An 8,244-nucleotide genomic window follows, 5' to 3' on the forward strand; every position below is an offset into this window, starting at 1 on the left:
GCATTTCTCTCCATTTCTCTCTCTGTGTCATCTTTAAAATGACATTCTCTTCGGCTGCTGTGAGGCTGCAGGGAAAGTAGGTTGGGTTGGGGGACAGAGAGTCCTAACTCACCAAAAAAATAACATCTAGTTCAGGGGTAGGGAACCTGCGGCTCGAGAGCTGCATGCGGCTCTTCTGCCCTTGCACTGTGGCTCCATGAGCTGAGCCGCTGGCCCCATCCTTGCCCGCCCTGCAGGCAGCAGGGCGGGCACACCAACTGCCCGCGGCTGGCTGGGCTGCGCCGCGGGCTTCCCCTCTCGCCTGCCCCGTTGGAGTGGGGCGGGCGCTTTCCCGGCGGCCAGTGAGGCCGAGCCGCTGGCCCCATCCTTGCCGTATCCATGCACTTCTCAGAATGAGCGGAGTAAAAGGTAAAAAAACCCCCAATATATACCGTGTTATCTCTATTTTAAATGTCATAAATTATTTGTGGCTCCAAGTGTTTTCTTTTCCCATGGAAAACGGGTCCAAATGGCTCTTTGAGTGTTAAAGGTTCCCTACCCCTGATCTAGCTTGACCCTGAGTGGACCCAAGTGAAGTGTGATGGGGAGGTGGAGGGACTCTTGCCAGGGACTTATCTGATTCAAATAGACAACTTTGATGGAGCTACTGCAGGACGGAGGGGACAAATGCCCCAGGCGCAGGAGTGTGGGTAGAAGAATTGTTCCCCCACCCCTCCTATCAAATCATTCCCCTGGCCCGGAGCAGCCTTCACGGACTGAAGGAGGCTGATCTTTTAGCTTTTAAAGATAAGTAAGGCGTGGGGGGCATGGGCATGCGGGGAGGGGGGCATGGGCACCATTTTGCCCCAGGCGCCAGTTTTCCCCTCTATGGCACTGACAGGCAATTATGGGCAAAATAACATTAGAAAAAGCCTTGCCATCAACTGTCTTTCTTCTCCTGAGAGTGAAAGAGTATTGTAAAAAGAGTATTGTAGCTTCATGTTCCTGACACCCCCTCAAATAGTTAATGATCTCCTCGTATTATACTGTTTATTGAAGGACTTTACTATTTTGTGTAACTGATCCACAAAATTGGGCACAGTTTTAAATGGGAAAAGATCAAATGTTGCCTGAGGAATTTTGTAGAGCTTTATCAGTTATCAGACCACTGTACTGTTGCAGGAAAGATATACCAAGGGCAGGCTTGAGATGATAGGGGGGAAAGCCCAGAAGTATTGGAGTATATGTGGTATATGGTTTAGAATACTATACTATAGTATACAATACTTCAGTTAACTGTGTTGCTTCAGAATATGGTGATGTTACACCACACATAAGATATTATATAAAAGATTTTCCACTTGTGTTTGTGAATGTTGGGTTTCGACTCTAAATGTACAGAGTTTAGGCTCATACTGTACAAACCAGGGTGGAGGGAAGAGAGGAGTCTAGAACCATTTGGTCACTTTGAGAATGGAAAGCCCCTATAATACATATGCACTAATCCACCCGTCTTGTCTATTGGGTGGCCTTCATCATCATACTAATGATTTCATTGCCTGCATAGTGAGACTGATGGATCTCTCCCAAGGTGGTCAGAGGCCTATTGGGTTCTAGCCTATAGGAAGAGATGAACTGCCTATATACTGTTGTGATGATTGTGCTAAGCACTTTGCCCTGTGGCCCTATGTGGAACAGAATGTTGGCCAACTACTTGGAAACATGAGCAGACTCTTCATGTGATGGAAATGAAGTTGCTCCGGTGGATGCTTGGCCTGATTCTTCCCGATTGTGTTACAAATGAAGTCATATGACAAAGACTTGGAATTACACCAATTACAAAGAAAATGAGGGAAACAACGGCTCTGGTGGTGTGGGCACATTATGCACTAGGAGGATACTTTTGTTGCAAAAATGGCCCTAAACTTTGACCCTGGAGGCCACCACCCACACGGAAGACCAAAGCTGAAGACATGGACCATGCTGAAGACATGCGTGCTGTGAACCTTACCTCTGAAAATATCTAAAATCGAGGTATTTGGTGAAGAAAATGTCAGTGCTAACCCCCTCAAGGGGAATACAGCTCTAGAAGAAGACTTTGCATATAAAATCTTTAGAAAAATGCAGTGTTTTCACATCCAGATTTAAGGGGTGGCATAATTATTGGTATTCCAGATAGTTTGGATTCCAAAGATTGGTTTGGTATCCAATATTTGAAAGAGAAAAAAGGGGGGGGGATTCCAATAGTATTCAGGTTCATTATTATCTATGGGGAATCTTTCAGGGGGTGTGTGTGTGTGTGTGTGTGTGTGTGTGGGGGGGTGTGGGTGTGGGTGTGTGTGTGTGTGTGTGTGTGTGTGTGTGTGTGTGTGTAGTGACTTTTTAAAAAGCCACTAGCAACAAAATGGCAGCAGACCTTATACTGTCTGCCTAATAAAGAACCTCTGTTTCACATAGACTGGATAAACAGGTCCAATTCTAGGGCCCCTGAAGAAGGTGCCTCTAGTCACTCTCCATTGTCGTCCACAGTGAAAAATCCCATGCTTTTTCCAGGGCAAAGAAGCCAATAGCTAAACACACCAGAGTCCACGGTGAAAAATCCCCAACCACTAGTCAAAAGCCTTCCAATGCAAATATAATCAACAAGACAAACAGAACCAATGCAGAGTCAACAAACCCCAGAAGAATCACACACCAATGTGGCAAGCCCAATACCACCAATGTCAAACCAGCAAATCCAAGCCAAAGTTGCTACAATCACTTCCCCAAGGAAAGTCTTAGCAAGCAAGAGGCCTGGAGCACCTCAGTTCTCTCTCTTCAGTCTTCAGTCTATATTGTCTCTAACTTGGAGGAGCCAAGAAAGAGAGCTGCAGCTGTCCTTCATCACCGGGGATCCTGTCCCCTCCCTCCCCTGTAAAAAAGAAACACAATAGCAATAGTACAGCATCCATGTAAGTCAGCTGCATCTAGGTGCTCCTATGGATTCTACTAGTTTAAACTGACATACCTTTGCATGTAACACACACATCTAATCTACTACTTTCCTAACCATTTCTTGTTCTAACAAGAAGTTGGCCGAATTCCCACTGAAAATTTAATCTAGATACAACCAAGTTTCAGAAGAATCGGCACCTTTTCATCCAGGTTCCAACATCCTCACTGCAGCATGTTTCTAGCGAAGACGTCTAGGCCTGCCCCTTGGGGGGGAGGGGGTGTCTGCTGTCAGGGGTGTAATTTTTAAGCTAGCAGCACCAAAATTTCAGAGTATCGTTAGGAGACCCTCCTGATGATACCACCCAGGTTTGGAGAAAGATCAACCGGGCCGTATCCCAGTTCGTGCTGGCAGGGGGTGGCAGGAGCATCGCCCACCCATCCATCTCCTTCCGTGATCCAGCCTGCTACAGGGGCAATGGCATCCACCTCTCTGACCTGGGCATGGACCTGTGGCTGCATAACATCCAGGCAGCCTTGCAGGAGTGGCTGGGGTAGAGGGAAGCGTTTGGCGGGAGACGGGGGCAGGCCCCCATGCTCTTGTGGCAGTTTGGCGTATGGGTATGCCTGGGGAAGGGGAAGGGAGCTAGGCCTTCCCCTTGGGAGTGGCAACAGCGGCAAGAGGCTATTGTTGTTGTTGTTGTTGTTGTTGTTGTAGATTTCACAGCTGCCAGATCTTTAGCTGGTTGTTGGCCTTCATTACAATTCGAGCCTCACCCAGAGGCCTAGGAAGTTGTAATGTATCAGTGTAGTATTCGTGCGGATCCCAGCAGGGCTGCCTTCTTTGACCAATGTTAATTTTGTCAATTCGAAGATGTTCAAGTGCTGCCCTAGTGTTTTCGGGATGACGCCCAGTGTGCCCATTACCACTGGGGTGATCTCAGCTGGTTTGTGCCATAGATGCTGAAACTCAATTTTCAAATCATGGTATCTAGTGACCTTCTCGTGTTCTTTTTCAATGACCCTGCTGTCACTGGGGACTGCTATGTCTATGTCGATGATGCTCACTTTCTTGTCCTCGATTACGGTGATGTCTGGTGTATTGTGTTTCAACACTTTGTCTGTTTGGATTTGAAAGTCCCACAAGATCTTGACCTTCTCATTTTCCATTACTTTCTCTGGACAATGTTCCCACCAGTTCTTAGCTGTTCTTATGTTGGGATAGGGCGGTATATTAAATCTAATAATAAATAAAAAAAATAAAAAAATGTTGTAATTCTTGCATAAATTCCAATGGATCATCTTGGCCACTGAGTTGTGTTTCGGTTTGTACTCAGTCTGGGCAATCTTTGTGCAGCAGCTGAGGACATGATCTACAGTTGCATCAGCTTCTTTGCACAATCTGCATTTTGCATCGTCTGAGGATTTTTCGATTTTGGCCTTGATTGAATTTGTTCTAATGGCTTGCTTTTGAGCATCTAAAATCAGGGATTCAGTTTCCTTTTTCAGAGTACCAGTTGTTAACCACAGCCAGGTCTTTTCGTTGTCCACCTTGTCCTTGATTTTCTCCAGAAAAGCCATGCAGTGCTTTGTTGTGCCAGCTTTCAGTCCTAATTTTAATCACATTTTTTCTGTATTCTTGTTTGGTTCTCTGGGTTTGCAGCAAATGTCTGTTCTTCACTTCAATCAATGCCTGTTCTGGACTTTCCTTCACATAATCGGCCAGTGCATGCTTCTCCTCTTCCACTGTTTGCTGTACTTGCAGTAAGCCTCTGCTACCAGATCTCCGGGGAAGGTATAATCTATCAGTATCGCTGCGTGGGTGTAAAGCATAATGCATTGTCATAAGCTTCCGAGTTTTTCTATCAAATGCATCCAACTCAGCCTGTGTCCAGTTGATGATTCCAGCAGTGTACCTGATGACAGGTATGGTCCAGGTGTTGATGGCCTTGATGGTATTCCCACCGTTTAATTTAGATTTCAAAATTTTCCTGACCCTCTGGGCGTACTCTCTGCTGACAACAGTCTTCACTTGCCCCTGCTTGATGTTATCCAGCTGCAAAATGCCCAGGTATTTATAAGCTGCCTCTTGGTTGCACTTGATGAGTTGGCCATCAGGCATTTCAATCCCATCTCTCTCAGTGATCTTGCCCCTCTTTATTGCCATAGTAGTGCACTTTTCCAGGCCAAACTCCATTGAAATATCTATGCTGAATATTTGGACTGCGTTTACTAGTGACTGGATTTCTGTGTCTGATTTCCCATACAGCTTCAAATCATCCATGTACAGCAAATGTGAGATTTTTTCTGAGTCTTTGGCCATTTGATAGCCCAACTTTGTTTTCTTTAAAATTACTGTTAGTAATGGCAATGATAAACAGTAAAGGTGATAGTGAATCACCTTGGAAAATTCCTCGCTTAATGTTGACTGTTCCGAAGTTTTCATTTTCAACTGTCAGTTCAGTTTCCCACTGTCTCATCGCTTTTCCAGTGAATACTTGAATGTTTTTGCTGACACCAATTGTTTCCAAGCATTTCATGATCCAACTATGGGGCAGTGAGTCGTCGTCATTATTATTATTATTATTATTATTATTATTATTATTATTATTATTATTATTATTATTATTATTATTATTATTATTATTATTATATACAAAAACAGTAATACACAGCAAACAAGATCAATATGCTGGATTTTGTATTAAATCACATGTCGGACACTTCCCAAGCGTTGTTGTTGTTGTTGTTGTTGTTGTTGTTGTTGTTGTTGTTGTTGTTGTTGTTGTTGTTGTTTATTGAATTTATATATCCCCTCCCCCTGAGGGCTCAGGGCGGTGTACAACATAGAATAATAGATAGAGCAATTGATAATGGAGAATCCACCACTTGACTGAAAACATATCTGCTATCCAAGTCCATACAATTTCCATTCTCCAAAGAATCCTCCAAACCAGTTTAGTATCACTCACAGATTCATGGAGCACATTCTGAACTCCCTCATCTAAAGATGTTAGACAGCTCTTGTCCCATTTGAAGATTGTCCTAAGAGTTTAACTGTTTAAAACCTGAAAATATAGTAGGATTCCATCTGTAATGATCTCCTTTTAATGTTTAACAGTTGGTTGGTTGTAGTTAAAAAAAATTAAAAATGGAGCAACTCCAGATGGTGTTGATTGGAAATGAAATTTTATAGGCGCTTCGTGGTTCCCACATCTGATCCCTAATTCAGTCCACCTTTACTCCAAACACTGATATTCTTTCCCTTACAGTGTTTCATAATGTGGTGCTTAAAAAGATAGTTATATGGGAAAGGTATCTCCAAAAACAACATACCAGACATAACATACCAGGTAGATAGTGTCAAATTTTGAAAGATTTATCTGTAGATGAGTCTTTAATACTGAAACCAGCAGATAAAGGGAGAGCCTTAATAGTCATGGACTCTAAGAACTATTTGGCAGAAGTTGAACAGTTGTCCAGCAAGGACAATTGTAGACCCTTGGATGAGGATCTCACAGCCTACATCATGCGGCTGATTAAAGTTACTGTGCAAGAGACTAACTTGATGGGCCACATAAATAACAAAACTTACAATTTTTTGATCAAATAATACCCAGGACTCCTATTTTTTACAATTTACCAAAGATTTACTGTTGACCAAAGAGGGGCACCTACCACCTGGACACCCTATTGTATCTGGTATGAATTCTTTTTTGGAACCCTTGCCACAATACCTTGATTATTTCTAGCAACCTTTTGTTAAAACATCACCTTCCTACATTAGAGACTCCACTGACTTTATCTGCAAGGTTGAAAGTTTGAAGATTCCAGCAGGTGCTTGTTTACTTACTTTGGATGTCATTGGTCTTTAATATTCCTCATACATTGTGGGGGAGAATAGGTTGGACTCCTCATCCTCCGCTCTACACTCTCTCTCTCTCTCTCTCTCTCTTTCTGATGGTTATTGTTTAAAAATATGGAAGACAGTCTCTATGGCGGGCCCCCTGGCTCCCAGTTTCACCAATTTATTCATGACACAATTTGAATCTAGTTCATTCTGAATACCCAATTTAATCCTTTCTTTAAAACATTTTTTTCAAACTTTTCACTGATGACCTTTTTTGATTTTTACTAGTTACAGAAGGGCACAGGCTTTTCTGGATTGGCGGAATATTTAACCTACTATCAAATTCACTAGGAGTTTCAATTGCACACAGATTCCTTCATTTTCATTTATTTATTTACAGTCAATGACCAGTACAACAGAACAAAAGTACATCAATTTCATAGTACCATTAGCATAGACGAAAAAACCACACTAGAAACACAGATCAAAGGTAATACGTAGTCTGTGATATATACAAAGGGGTATTCACATGAATTCAATATTATAAATATTATTTGTTTGCAGTCAATGACTAGTACTTAAAATCCCATCTCACCATAATAGCGAAACAGTAGATAAAATACATTGATTGGAAAGGGATTACAATTTTAAAATTCCCAGACCTATAAAGTGCCTGTGCAGTCTTACTAAAAAGTGCCTATGGGGACTTACTAAAAACCCAAACTTCCAGCCAGGTCATCTAAAGATTGAAACTAATTTAATCTTCCCATCCCTTTACCATTCGGCAGCCAGATGTCTCTTTTTGTATTTACAAATAAATTAACAGAAACAGGCCATTTCCCGTGTGATTTTCTGGTCCCTGCCCATCAGTATGTAGGCCAGTATATCTTTGTGATTTAGGCCAGTTAGACCTGTCAGGACTGGGCTGAGGATTTCCTTTCGGGGCTTTTCGTAAGTAGGGCATCTAAAGAACATATGTTCTATGGTGTCTGTTTCGCCTAGAGGGCAGGGGCAAAGCCTCTTTTCATATGGAATTTTCTTATATTTTCCCTCTAACAATAAGGAGGGAAGAGAATTACATCTGGCCAATGTGAAAGTTCTTCTCATATTGCTGTTTTCGAGGAAGGACAGATATGGTGCTACAGTTACTTGCCATCTTAGATGTTCCGGTGCTAAGAATTTGGGTGACTTCAAAAGATCTGTTTGTCTCCCTATGTCAAAACTTTTCTGTTTGACCAGCACATGGGCCCTTTCAGCTCCCTTATCTATAAGAGTTTGTATGGAGCGTCCCATCTGTTGTATGGTGATTTGAACTGTCCTATGCCAGCTGGACTGAAAGTTGTTCGGGAGAACCAAGGGGAGAAGACCTTGTGGGTTATGAAAGCAGCCTACCCATTTTTTAATTGATAATAGTCAAATTAGAGCTTCAACTTTTAGCATCCCAGTTTCAAGTCTAATCCATGAGTTGGAAACATTTTTGGGAC

This window comes from Sphaerodactylus townsendi, linkage group LG02 (assembly GCF_021028975.2).
Source record: "Sphaerodactylus townsendi isolate TG3544 linkage group LG02, MPM_Stown_v2.3, whole genome shotgun sequence".
Lineage (NCBI taxonomy): Eukaryota > Metazoa > Chordata > Lepidosauria > Squamata > Sphaerodactylidae > Sphaerodactylus > Sphaerodactylus townsendi.